Genomic DNA, 14,833 nt, shown 5'->3' on the forward strand with positions numbered 1-14,833 from the left:
TGGAAGGGGGAACCTGGAGCTCTGTCCCTGTTGGTGGGAGCATAAACTCAACCAATTTTCCTATAGGATGATTTGAACATTTCTTTTAAAAATCCTAAAACTGTTTTATATTATTTTCTTCTAGAAATTCTACTTCTATGAATTCAGTGCAAAAATCCTCACTCGAGTCCATTAAAATATATATAGAAGGAAATCCACCTCTGGGGTGGCAATGATTCACTTAACATACATCCAGCTGTTGAAAGTGATGATGCCAGGATATATTTCTCCCATAGAAACATGCTTAAAATATAGTAAGTGACAAAAGACCATGTATTGTGATTCTACTTTTTAAAATGTTTACAGCATAAAAAGTGTGAAAAGCAACAAACCGGAATGTTTTGAGTGGCAAAATTAAAGATTTTTCTTTACATTTTGTCATCCAAATTATTACAAAAACAATGTGATTTCCTTTATAATCATGGAAAAGTGTTATTTTCATTTATTTATATTTACGTTTCTTTTCTTTTTCTTCTTTTTTCTCCTGTATGTATCCCACATAGGCTACAGAGCTTAAATCCCTGCCTCTTGAGAGAAATCAGCCCATTTTCAGGACATGCAGTACACAAAGCTGCCCCATCTTCCCTTTATTTTTATTTTTATCTTATTTATTTATTTATTTATTTATTTATTTATGTTGAGATGGAGTCTTGCTCTGTTTCCCAGCCTAGAGTGCAGTGGCGCATCTCAGCTCACTGCAACCTCCATATCCCGAGATCAAGCGATTCCCCTGCCTCAGCCTCCCGAGTACCTGGGACTATAGGCATGCACCACCATGCCCAGCTAATTTTTGTATTTTTAGTAGAGAGGAAGTTTTACCATCTTGGACAGGCTGGTCTCGAACTCCTGACCTCAAGTGATCCGTCTGCCTTGGCCTCCCAAAGTGCTGGGATTACAGGCGTGAGCCACTGTGCCTGGCCTGTCATATTATTTCTAAACATTTGAGTGACATTTCAATTAAGTGAAATTTAATTCTTACTGACCTGATCTCTTATCCTCTGTTTAATGATACCTTCCAGTTGAAAGGTGTTTCCTCTGTAATCACGGGTGCTAAAGGAAATACAACATGTATTCATTAGGTGGATATCCACTAAACCACGGATTCATGCATTGTAGTCCTTAGACCCTCAGCATCAGAAACACGTGGGAACTTGTTAGACATGCAAATTCCTGGGCCAGCCCCACACCTCCTGAATCAGAAAGTGGGGAAGGACAGCTATCTGTGCTTTAATAAGCCTTGAGATGCTCCCTGAAGTTTGAAAACTACAGAACTAGAATACATATGGTAGTAAGTTCTCATACTTTATCCAAGGTACTAGGGACTCTTCCCCTCTTTTCCATTCTCTTTTCTGTTGAAATAAAATGAGAGCTCCTTTTGACTTAATGGGTATAAGAAAGAAGGCAATGAGATGACCAGGGTTTCAAGTTAGTGTTCAAAATTTAATCAGTGGACAGTGACAGGATGCAAGCCTTCTAAACAGATTGCTGCAAGGAAGCTGATTATAATCTATACAGTAGGTATCATTAGTGTATTGATGTTAAATTTTTGGGGTGGATTAATGGTATTGTGATTATATAGGAGAAGTCCTGGTTCCTAGAAGATATCTGCAAAAGTACTTAACAGTGCTCTGATACTGCCAACTTACTTTGAAATGATTCAGGGGGAAAAAGGGCACATATACAATCTTCCATACGCAGAAGACAGAAAACAAGTGTGACAAAACATTAACTAGTGAATCCAGTTGAATAGCATACAGATGTTCACTGTATGATTTTATCAACTTTTCTGTGTTTGCAAGTTTTCAAAATAAAAGTTGAGGGAAAGAAATATCACCCCAAATCTTTCTATGAAATGGGACCATAGAAAATGCAGAGAAGTGAACACTTTGCAGAAAAGAGCACCGCACCCATCCGGACAGCATGGTCAAAGTGCAGGCTCTCCTCCAGGAGGCTCTTCTCTGGTCTCTTCTGTGCTGTCACTTCCCCCAAATGCAGCCAAGGCTTTTTTCTAACAACTCTTTTTCTAAAGATGTAATTTTTGTCATTCATCTAAGAAAGAGAAGAAAAGAATTAGTATACATTTAGAAAATAAAATTACACTTACATTTGTGAAAAAGCAAAAAATACTTTGAAAAGTGGGGAAGCAAGAAATGTACTGTTCTACAATTCTGTTCTGTTCTTACCATCTTTTTATTCTGCCAATGACTTCCTATTCCTGCTGTGTATGGTGGGGTGAGCTGCAAATGATTTCTTTTCCTCATTGATTTAAAATGTCATGTTTATAATGCACTAAACTCCCCCAGAAGCATTTGGGTTTATTTCTGGGCTCTATTCTATTCAGGTAATCTATCTGTTCACAAGCCACTATCAATTTTGATTATTGGAGCATCCTAAAGTTAAGTAATTGTTGTTTTTGTTTTTGAGATGCAGTCTCTCACTCTGCCGCCCAGCTGGACTGCAGTGGCGTGATCTAGGCTCACTGCAAGCTCCACCTCCCGGGTTCATGGCATTCTCCTGCCTCAGCCTCCCGAGTAGCTGGGACTATAGGCACCTGCCACCACGCCCGGCTAACTTTTTGTATGTTTAGTAGAGATGGGGTTTCACCGTGTTAGCCAGGATGGTCTCGATCTCCTGACCTCGTGATCTGCCTGCCTCGGCCTCCCAAAGTGCTGGGATTACAGGCGTGAGCCACCATGTCCACCTAAGTAATTCTTTGATTCGAATATTAGCCCCTTTTGACTCTAAACTGAAATTCTTATTATCTCTAACTTCTAAAAGACAACAATTATGACTTCAGTGTATAACATACCAGCTTTTTCAGCTATCTTACAGAATTCTCTTATTTTCCTAGTATCAATTCAGTTTATCCATTCAGTTTTCTCTCCAAACACTAATGTTTTCATTTTAGTATCCCTAATCTTTTTTTTTTTTTTTTTTTTTTTTGAGACAGAGTCTCACTCTGTTGCCCAGGCTGGAGTACAGCTGCACGATCTCAGCTCATTGCAACCTCCGCCTCCCAGGCTCAAGCAATCTCTCACCTCAGACTCCCAAGTAGCTGGGACCACAGGCACATGTAACACACCCAGATAATTTTGTATTTTTTTACAGAGATGAGGTCTCACTATGTTGCCCAGGCTCGTCTCAAACTCCTAAGCTCAAGTGCTGGGAGCACCTCAGCTCCCAAAGTGCTGGGATTACAGGTGTGAACCACTGCTCCCAGCAGTTTTCCTAATCTCTTATCTTTATCTTTTGTAGTTGCGCTGGCTTATGTGGTTATTAACTGTTAAAGTTAATTAACTGCAGTAACTGTAATACTGGACATTTTGTCTTATTCCTGATCTTAAAGGGATGTTTGTAGAATTTCACCCATCATGCATGATGGCAGCTTTTGGATAGATACATTTATAATCCACTAGGAGTAAAAAAAAAAAATAGAAATAAATATTGAATTTTATCAAAGTTCTTTCTAACATATATGGAGGGAACCGTGTATTTTCTCCTTAACATCTTGCAACCAGGAATCATACCAGATCTTCTAGTAGTGATTCAAGGGAATGAGCTTCATGTGATTGTGTGGCATAATTTTCCCACTGTGCTATGTTTGCATCACTAGTCATGAACGAGAGAGTGTGTGTGTTTTAATGCTACATTTGTCAGGTACCTTTGTCAGGTTTGGGTTTTCATGTTCTAACAGTTTCAAAAGAAAAAAGTTTGAAAGTTCTACTTTATTCTTTATATGTGGAAATTGCAATAAATTATTTGTGATTTACTGAAAACTTCACTTGAAGGTCTGATATAATTTCATAGCAAAACCAAACCTTTCTTTCTTTTTTGTGGGGGGAGGGTGGGAGGAGTAGGATGGGAGGACACTAACTCATTGATACTTTATGTTTTTTTTTTCTCCTTTAGAATTTATCTTCCAGGGACAATCTGACAATGATGAATTTAACTTAGATTCACAGATTTTAAAAATAATTCTTTTGATATTCTTGGTATCGTTTATTTGCTTATTCTCCAGCTCTGTTGCCCAGGCTGGAGTGCCATAGTCCAGTCATAGCTCACTGCAGCCTTGAACTCCTGGACTCAAGCGATCATGCCCAATCAGCCTCTCGAGTGGCAGAGACTATAGGCTCACGCTACCACACCCAGCTATTTTTTTTACATTTTTAGTGGAGACGGGGTTTCACTATGTTGCCCAGACTGGTCTCGAACTCCTGGGCTCAAGCAATCCTCCCTCCTCAGCCTCCCAAAGTGCTGGAATTACAAGTGTGAGCTGCTGTGCCTGGCACGATTCTCGTTTTTATTATAATAAAATTTGAAGATTGGATAAATAATATAGCCCAATTATTGGAGCCAGACTACATCTACTAAAATTAAATGAAATTTCACTTGTCTGAAATCATGACATACTTTGGAAGATATCTTTGTCATGGTATTAATTAAAATTATGGCTATTTGGCACTCACCAAAATCCGTGAAGCACCTTAAAGACGTAGGCGGCATCCTCCGGAGCAGTCAAAACAGTTACAAGAAGAGGCTGTCGGGACAGCTTTGTCAGGAGAGACATGCTATGCATATAAAGACATAAGGGAGACAGAAAAGAAACAACCATTTTACACACAGGCCCCACGTTGAAAGCTATAGGCTGGGTAATGCAGGCACTGATTTTTGCAAATCACATGCTTTCCATGTGGCATCTCTATATACTGTGCTTTTGCTTTAGAGAGTAGCAGCAAGATTTTCGGTTTTCTGTTTGTTTGTTTGTTTGTTTGTTTGTTTGAAGACAGGATCTTGCTCCACCGCCCAGGCTGGAGAGAGTGATGTGATCAGAGCTCACTGCAGCATCGACCTCCTGGGCTCAAGTGATCCTCCCGCCTCAGCCACCTGAGTAGCTGGACTACAGGCATACACCACCGTGTCCCACTAATTTTTGTATTTTTTGTAGAGACAAGGTCTCACTGTGTTGCCCAAGCTGGTCTTGAACTCCTGAGCTCAAGCAATCCTCCTGCTTCAGACTACCAAAATGCTAGGATTACAGGCGTAAGCCACCACACCTGGCCAACATATTTGTTTTCAAAGGATGGTTAATAGTTACCACAAGAAAAACAGGGAAGGCTGGGGCACAGTGGCTCACACCTGTATCCTCAGCACTTTGGGAGGCCAAAGCAGGAGGATCACCTGAGGTCAGGAGTTTCAGACCAGCCTAGCCAACACGGTGAAACCCCGCGTCTTCTAAAAATACAAAAATTAGCCAGGCATGGTGGAATGCACCTCTAATCTCAGCTACTCAAGAGGCTGAGGGAGAATCACTTGAACCCAGGAGGCGGAGGCTGCAGTGAGCTGAGATTGCACCATTGCACTCCAGCCTGGGTGGCAGAGCAAGACTCCATCTCAAAAAAAAAAAAAAAAAAAAAAAAGAAAAGAAAAATAGGAAAGATTTGTTAGTAGTCTGTGAGTTCCACAATCATGTCAAGCATATTAAAAATTCCTTAAATTCCTAACTATCTTTTCCTGTCTTTTTTCAAAAGAGGATTTAACTTCATCAGAATTTTTCTTTACATTTAAAACACCTGCATCTTCAGTTGCCTCATCATCCGGCAAAGTGAAGGTCATTCTTCTCAAGCTTTCTTTACATTGTTTACTGTCTTCACTTTCTTCCAGGTCATCATCTTCATCCCTACACTACCAAAACTCTTATAAAAAGAAATATACTGCTTTCCATTAGAAAAACAAAAGGAAACATATTTTCCCTTAATAAAGTTCTTCTTTTATATGCCTAATGCCACCAAATACTCAGAACTTCCAAAATCATTCAGGTATTAAGGAAGAGAAGGTATCATTTAAATGAAATGCTATGTAAGAAACGAACAAAAAGTGTCCAATATAGAGAAAATAAATTATTCATCAATCTATAATACAAACCTCCTATCTCAGAACAATAACAGGATATTTTGGGCACAAAACCAAATCAAAGTTCCTGGTAAGAAATGTTTGATTGCTACTGCCAGTAGTATTTTTCTTCATTAAATGATCTGTAAAGTCCCTTTAAATCCAGACTTTCCTCTGGCTATCTTAAGAATATCTGACAGGAGAGAATCTGACTTCTTAAAACAAACATATGTGAAAACCACAAGTACCAATGCATGATTGGACAATTCCAGCTCACAATGTAAAAGATGGTTCAAAATACTCGCATTTCAGAAATGCTTAGTTCTTCTGCTGCTTCTTCAGCAATTTCATCATCTTGTTTGAACCAGATCATCATCATGATCTCTTGCTATGTCTTCATCACTTTCAAATGGATCAAAAAAATCTTTGTACTTCACATTTCTGAAACTTTTATCTGACTGAAATAAAAAGATTTTTAAAACTATTAACTAGGAATAGAAAAATACATCATTAACACATGCATATATATTTGTGTATACTGTATGTCTACGTTACTTTCTAACTTAATAACACCAGAAACCAAAAGTAGTTATTAGGTGAAATTGGCAACTAAAAACATTACCATAAAACTATTATAAGAACAACTGGAACAGAAACTGAATGGAAGTACAGATTCATTTATAACTGATAAGATAGAGCACAATATTTCTTAGCTCCAAATCTTCTAACTACAATTACATCTCTCCTAGAAAAACAGAACAAAAGCTAATTTGAGGAGGAGGAAAGTGCTCTCTCCTCGCTCAAAACTTTACCTGAAGTTTTTTACTTCCAAACAGTCCCCCTTGATCTTCATCAGAATCAATATCTTCAAAAAAATCAGTATCTGCCACCTCATCATCATTATCTTTTCGTTCCTCTTCTTTTTCTCTGTTTTCTAAATTGGCCTCCATTTCAGAGTTGGAAGAATTTCTCGTCTACTATGGACTTTTCTCTCGGTTTTCCATGTCCTTTGCTTTGCACCTTGCTCTGCTGTTCCAATTTGTTGATATCAAAGTCAAGGTCAGAATCCTCATCACTGAGAACTGGGCTTTTCCTCAGATTGAATTTGCTTGAGTCTTTTGTTTTGTTTTGTTTTGTTTTTTGAGAGGGAGTCTTGCTCTGTCACCCAGGCTGGAGGGCAGTGGCGTGATCTCGGCTCACTGCAAGCTCCGCCTCCCAGGTTCATGCCATTCTCCTGCCTCAGCCTCCCAATTAGCTGGGACTACAGGTGCCCACCACCACGCCTGGCTAAATTTTTTTTTGTATTTTTAGGAGAGATGGGGTTTCACCATGTTACCCAGGATGGTCTCAATCTCCTGACCTCGTGATCTGCCCACCTCGGCCTCCCAAAGTGCTGGGATTACAGGTGTGAGCCACCGTGCCTGGCCCTGAATTTGCTTGAGTTTAGCTCTCTCACCCATTTCAGGATTGTCACCACCCATATCTGACACGTCCTGCTCCTCCTCTAAAGCTTCTAGGTCCTCCTGGCCATCAGCCTCTGTCTCTGAACCAGCCTCTTCATGCTCCTGTTCTTCACTCTCTGGGAGAAGACTGATATCTTCATCTTTCTTTCACTAACCGCATTCTGGAAGCACTGTAAAATTGCTTCATTTTGCAGTTCCAGTTGTTGCAAAGTCTGCTCATCATCAAAACTTTCTATCACAAGTTTTTGTAAAGAGCTGCCATGGATTCTACCATTCTCTACTGTTTTATTAAAGTCATAAAGCACTTTCGTTAAAGAAGTGAACTTTGGTTCCAATCCATCTTGAAACCTATTGGGAGGAATTAAATGAGACTTAGAATTATAGATAATAATTTCACAGCCCTCTTAATTAAAAGAAAAATAAAAACCTCAACTCTTCTGTAAAATCAAATTTGAATAAAGTGTAAGTATAGATTCTGGCCCCAACAATGATGAGCTGATGAGCCACAATGATATATAAAACCTGTCAACCAAGTATTTGTGAATCAGCTGTATAGATTGTTGGCAGGAAAAGCATTACAAATCTATTTGCTTGGAGATATATAGTGAATTAGCCTTAAATTATCTACTCTGCTACATTATATACCACTCCATTCATTCATTCCCTTATTCACTCAATGATCAACATTTGCTTTGGCTGCAGTGGTCAAGGAAAACCTCTCCTAGATGTGACATCTGAGATGAAACTTACAGACAAGTATAGTCTTATAAAGATTGGGAAACATGTATTCCAGGCGGAAGAAACAGCAAGAACAAATTCTCTAAGATGCAATTGAGCTTGGTAAGCCTGAGGAATAAAAAGGTGAGCATGGCTATAGCGTGAAGGAGGCAGAAGGTGAAGTTGGAGAGACTGATGGGAGCCAAATTCTGCAGGGCTCAAGGGTAAGAGTTTGCCATTTTAAGTGTAATAAGAAAACGTGAGAAGATTTTAAGCAGAAGGATGAAATGATGATTTATACGAAGGAAGAAGAAAGGGAGGAAGGAGGAGGAGGAAAGTAGAGTGATTAGAAGGTTGATGCAGCATTCCAGGCAAAGGATGATGGTGATTTAAGCTGGAGTTAGAGCAGTGAATATGCTGAGTACAGTTTGGAGGTAGAACTGACAGGATTGCTAAGGAATTAGATACAGAATAGAGAAAAGTGAAGACATCAAAATAGCAGCCTAGTTTTATGTGTGAGCAACTGGAGAGACAGAACTGCCATTTACTGCGATAGGCAAGGCTTGAGTGGTGGAGCAGGGGGAAAGGACTTCAGCGGATGGCAGAGTGTAGGTGGGTAGAAACAACATTCTACTGTATTTTGGACACAGTGAATTTGTGATGCTGAGAGGACCAAAATTTAAAAAATTGTTAAAAGCCGTACGGTGCGGATATCCCAGTTGTGCGCTACTGAATTCCAGCTAAGCTCAGTCTGTAGTTGCTTGTGAGCAAGGAACTCAAGGGAGAGGTTGGAGTTTGAAACATAAATGAGTCATAATTTCATAGATCATATTTGAAGTTCTTCAATAAAATACACACAAAACGTTTGTGTTGGGAAGAGACATGAAAGTTCTAATTCTCAAGAAGCTTAGTGGGGTGGACAGAGAAGTGACAAGTTTGTGCTTTCAATAAAGTATGATGGCAGGTAAACACTGAGTGCTTTAGGAGCACAGGCGGAAGGATAAACCAACACAGTTGTGTGTAGGGGGATGGGGGCCGTAATAAGCCTCGAGGGGAGCTTATAGGTGTGAATAACTGAGGTTAGGTTGATTTCAATAACATTCAACTGAGAGATCCATACTGTAAAAGTTTTAACAATTTTTAAAATTTTGATAGCCTAGGTCCTCTGAAATGTGGGGAAAAGTGATCTACATTTCCCCTTACCTTCCCCCAGCTCCACAATTTGCCAGGGGTCTGCAACCCGTGTCCACGTGCGACCGCAGTCGCACTCGAGCCCGGGATCTGTGCACTTACGTGAGGATGCACTCGGGCCAGCCAGTGGCTTTGCCCACCTCCCTCAGACACCGCTCCAGGGTCCGTCAGCGCCAGGCCCATGGGCCATGGCTGTCTGCAACTCCCGACACAAGCTGCAAGGCAAGAGAGCCGCTGGGAAAGCACACCGCAAGGATGCTGGGATTGGAACAGGAATTAAAAGAAATGAAAAAATGTGTAAGCAAAAACTCAGCTGTATGTAAAAAAAACCCAATTCCCCCTGAGAATGATTAAGAGCTGTAGTCCTTTAAAAAAACTACCTGTTTTCCTATGGCTAGTGAGCCTTATCGCTCCCTTCCCAGGCATTATCAAAACGCTAATTCCCTAACTGTGCAACTGCAAGGTCACTAAACAAACAAATGCAAGTCACAAAACATATTTTTCCTAAAAACGTAAAAAAAAAAAAAACATAATGCATGCTTCAATTAAATAACTCTCTGTTTCTCGCTTCTGTAATATGCTTCCCCCTGCACAGATCTACCCGGGCTCCACAAAATGCTAAAAGATAACTCTTTATTCAGCTCAACTCTTTGATCTGCCTGGCGTGGTGGCTCACTCTTGTGATCCCAGGACTTCGGACGGCCAAGTAGGGTGGATCGCTTGTGCCTTGGAGTTCCAGACAGGCCTGGGCAACATGGTGAAACCTGGTCTTTTTGTTTTGTGTTGTTTTGAGACGGAGTTTCGCTCTTGTTGCCCAGGCTGGAGTGCAGTGGCTGGGTCTCTGCTTGCCGCGACTTCCGCCTCCCGGGTTTCGGTAGTTGTCCTGCATCAGCCTCCAGAGTGGCTGGGATTGCAGGCATAAGCCACCAAGCCCGGCTAATTTTTTTTTTTTGTTTGTTTGTTTTTTTTTTTTTGGTACAGATGGGGTTTCTCCCTGTTGGTCAGGCTGGTCTCAAACTCCCGACCTCAGGTGATCCACCCGCCTAGGCCTCCCGAGGTGCTAGGATTGCAGGCTTGAGCCACCGCTCCCGGCCCAATTTATTAATCAGAAAGGAATAGATCGTCCTGGTGTGGTGGCTCACGCTTGTGATCCCAGTACTTTGGATGGCCCAGCGCGGGGTATCCCTTGAGCCTAGGAGTTCCAGACCTGCCTGGGCAACATGGTGAAACCCGGTCTCTCTCTCTCTCTTTTTTTTTTTTTTTTATGAGGCGGAGTTTCGCTCTTGTTGCCCAGGGTGGAGTGCAGTGGCTGGGTCTCCGCTCGCAGCGACTTCTGCCTCCAGGGTTTTAGTAGTTCTCCTGCCTCAGTCTCCGGAGTGGCTGGGATTGCAGGCCTGACCAACATTGCTCTGCTAATTTTTTTTTATTTGTTTTTGGTAGAGACGAGGTTTCTCCATGCTGGGCAAGCTGATCTCAAACTCCAGACCTCAGGTTATCCGCCCACCTCGGCCTCCGGGGATGCTGGAATTGCAGGCGTGAGCCAGCGCACACACCCAATTTATTTTTATTTCATTTTTTATTTTTATATATATATATACTTTTGAGACGGAGTCTCACTTTGTCACCCAGGCTGGAGTGCAGTGGTGCGCTGTCTCGGCTCACTGCAACCTCTGCCTCCCAGGTTCAAGCGATTCTCCTGCCTCAGCCGCCTGAGTAGCTGAGATTACAGGCGCCCGCTAGCACACCCATCTAATTTTTTTTTTTTTTTTTTTTTTTTTTTTTTTTTGTATTTTTAGTAGAGATGGGTTTTCATCATGTTGGCCAGGCTGGTCTCGAACTCCTGACCTCAGGTAAACCCACCTCCGCCTCCCCAAAGTGCTGGGATGACAGGAAGGATCGGCCTGGCGTGGTGGCTCACGCTTTTGATCCCAGGAGTTTGGACGGGCCGAGCGTGGCGGATCCCTTGATCCTAGGAGTTCTAGACCAGCCTGGGCAACATGGTGAAAACCGGTCTCTCTCTCTGTCTCTTTTTTTTTTTTGAGGCGTAGTTTCCCTCTTGTTGCAGGGCTGGAGTGCAGTGCTGCGGTGTCGGCTCCCCGCGGCCTCTGCCTCTGGGTTTGGGTGGTTCTCCTGCCTCAGCCTCCGAGTGATTGGGATTGCAGGCGGGAGCCACCATGCCCGGCTCTTTTTTTTTTTTTTTTTTCTGGTAGAGACAGGTCTCTCCACGTTGGTCAGGCTGGTCTCAAACTCCCGACCTCAGGTGATCCGCCCGCCACGGCCTCCCGGGGTGCTGGGACTGCAGGCGTGAGCCACCGCTCCCGGCCCAATTTATTAATCAGAAAGAAGTAGATCGGCCTGGCGTGGTGGCTCACGCTTTCGATCCCAGGACTTTGGACAACCGAGCGTGGGGAATTGCTTGAGCCTAAGAGTTCCAGACCTGCCTGGGCAACATGGTGAAAATCTGTCTCTTATTATTATTATTATTATTATTATTATTATTATTATTATTTTGAGGCGGAGTTTCCCTCTTGTTGCCCAGGCTGGAGTGCAGTGGCTGGGTCTCCGCTCGCGGCGAATTCTGCCTCCCGGGTTTTCGTGGTTCTCCTGCCTCAGCCTCCTGAGTAGCTGGGATTACAGGCGCCTGCCACCACACCCGGCTAATTTTTTTTTGTATTTTTAGTAGAGACGGGTTTTCATCATGTTGGCCAGGCTGGTCTCAAATTCCTGACCTCCGGTGATCCACCCACCTCCGCCTCCCCAAGTGCTGGGATGACAGGCGTGATCGGCCTGGCGTGGTGGCTCACGCTTTTGATTCCAGGACTTTGGACTGGCCAAGCGTGGGGGATCGCTTGAGCCTAGGAGTTCCAGACCGGCCTGGGCAACATGGTTAAACCCAGTCTTTTTAAAAATTACTTTATTATTATTATTATTATTATTATTATTATTATTATTATTATTTTGAGACGGAGTCTCTCTGTCGCCCAGGCTGGAGTGCAGTGGCGCTATCTCGGCTCACTGCAGCCTCTGCCTCCCAGGGTCAAGGGATTCTCCTGCCTCAGCCTCCTGAGTAGCTGGGATTACAGGCGCCCACCACCACACCCAGCTAATTTTTTTTTTATTTTTTAGTAGATCGTGGTAACTGCCTTAAAATGATGATTGTTCAGAAAGTCAGTTTAATTTAGATACTAAGGATATTGAGGTTATGTAACATTTGAGCAAGTTCTAAAAAAAAGAGAAATAGTATATTTAATTGCTAATAAAGTATTGTCAACTCACAAATATATTCACATAGCATACATTTCAAGAGCAGAATAACCATGAATATAAAAGGAATTAGCAAAAACGAAACAAAAAAGACATGAAGAAATAAAAACAGATGGAACAAATGGCACAAAATACAATGAAAGTTATAAAAGAAACTATGCCAACAATCACAATAAATGTAAATAGACTGAATAATTAAGAGAAAATGACTATAAAACAGAATTAGGGCACGCGTGGTGGCTCATGCCTGTAATCCCAGCACTTTGGGAGGATGAGGCAGGCGGAGGGATCACAAGGTCCGGAGTTCGAGAGCAGCCTGACCAACATGGTGAAACCCCATCTCTGCTAGGAATACAAAAATTAGCCGGCATGGTGGTGAACATCTGTAATCCCAGTTACTCAGGAGGCTGAGGCAGGAGAATCGCTTGAATCCAGGAGGCAGAGGTTGCAGTGCCGAGATCACACCATTACACTCCAGCCTGGGCAACAGAGCAAGACTCCGTATCAAAAAAAAAAAAAAAAACAAAAAAACCCACAAAAAACAGAAAATAAACAGTATGAAAAGACATCTAAAACATAAAGTCACAGAAAGACTGAGAGAGATTGAAAAAAGATACACGTCATATGTACCTAAACCAAAGAAGGGTTGGAAGCTATATTATTATCAGATAAAATAGGCTTTGGGCAAAAAGCAATATGGGAGATTTTTTAAGGTCACAATATAATGATAAAAATTCTCATAAACCAAGGGAGAAGGTAATCTAAAATGTTAATGTATCTAATAACTAGCACTCAAAATACATGAAAGCAAAATATGACAAAATTGCAACCCTCAGAGGGCAATTTAAATACATATCTCAGTATCTGATAAAAGAGACAAAAAACAATCAGCATAGACATAGAAGATTTACATCTCTCTAGAAAATTAACAAGCTTGACCTAATGTACGGAAAAAAACATATCTCTCCAAAGTGACAGAATTCACCCCCCCCCAAGTACATATGTACTGAGCCATAAGGAAAATCTCAACAAATTCCAAAGAAGCGGAATCATGCATCCATCTTTCTCTCTAACCATAATCTCATTAAACTAAAAACAATAATAAAAAGATAAAGTAAAAAGCCAGAAAGGCAGATGCTAAATGAGAAAGTGACAGAAAAGTTACAGATTTTGTTAAGCATACAAAGCTTGTATGGGGTAAAGCAGTCAAAGGGATATGCAAATTTACACAGAAATCCAACCGATATAAATCCTTGAAAGATACTACATACAGATATTTCATCAGTTCTCACATGCCAAACCCAGCAAAGCCAAACTTTGGAGCCTCCCCTGCGAGCAGACCTGCCACAGGAGGAGAGGCAGCACAAACCTCCCTTTGCAGTGAAAATGCCACATTGTGTGTGCTTCTTACCCCATCACCTCTTTGGAAGTGGCCCCACTCAGCGCTAGCTGAGAATCGCTTCCCTCATACCACTCTCAGTAGTTCACCCCAAGACACACTGGACAACTCTGTACCTGGTAAGTCATTGTGAATCCAATTAATAATGGCATTCAGAAAGTTAGGAATCTTTGAATTATTAGATTCATAGTGATATTCAAAAGAAAGAAAACGACATCATTTCTGTTCCACGCACGTTGCCCACATTCACTGCGTAAAAGGCAAAGGGAACTGTGAGTACCCACAAAGAACCTGATATTGACGGCACATACATTTCTTCATTAGGAAGAATAAATTTAGACTGTAACAATTTAAAAAACCAGAAAATACAACTGTACATTTTAGCTCTTATTAAAATCCAAGAGGTTTAACTTATTTGCTCCTTGTTTAGGTCATTAGTGTCTAAAACATTTCAAAGATAACATATATAGTGGCTACGATTTCTAGTACTTTTTAAAAATTCAAGCCCAGTCTCTTCTAATTAAATGTATAAATGATTTATCTCTCTTTCTTAAAAAGAACCAAGAGCCCCAATTAAAAAGTAAAACTTAAATTTCCTCTTAAAAAATTGTTACGTCAAAATTATCTAATAAACCATAGTTCAGAAAATAATTTCTGAATTAAGAAAATATGAATAATAAAACCAACAGTTTATGTGCTGAATTTCAGATTTTTATTTTTTATTATTTTTAAAATTTTGTTTTAAGTTCTAGGGTACATGTGCAGGAGTGTTACGTAGGGAAACGTGTGCCATGGTGGTTTGGTCCACCTATCAACTCATCACCTCAGTGTTAAGCCCAGCACGCATTAGCTATTTTTCCTGATGCTCCTC

General features: G+C 41.3%; 1 pseudogene; it reads right to left on the minus strand.

The window, feature by feature from the left end:
- Nucleotides 1-315: 315 nt before the first annotated feature.
- Nucleotides 316-14,090, minus strand: LOC100975622 (U3 small nucleolar ribonucleoprotein protein MPP10-like; annotated as a pseudogene).
- Nucleotides 14,091-14,833: the final 743 nt, after the last annotated feature.

This window comes from Pan paniscus, chromosome 16 (genome assembly GCF_029289425.2).
Source record: "Pan paniscus chromosome 16, NHGRI_mPanPan1-v2.0_pri, whole genome shotgun sequence".
NCBI lineage: Eukaryota > Metazoa > Chordata > Mammalia > Primates > Hominidae > Pan > Pan paniscus.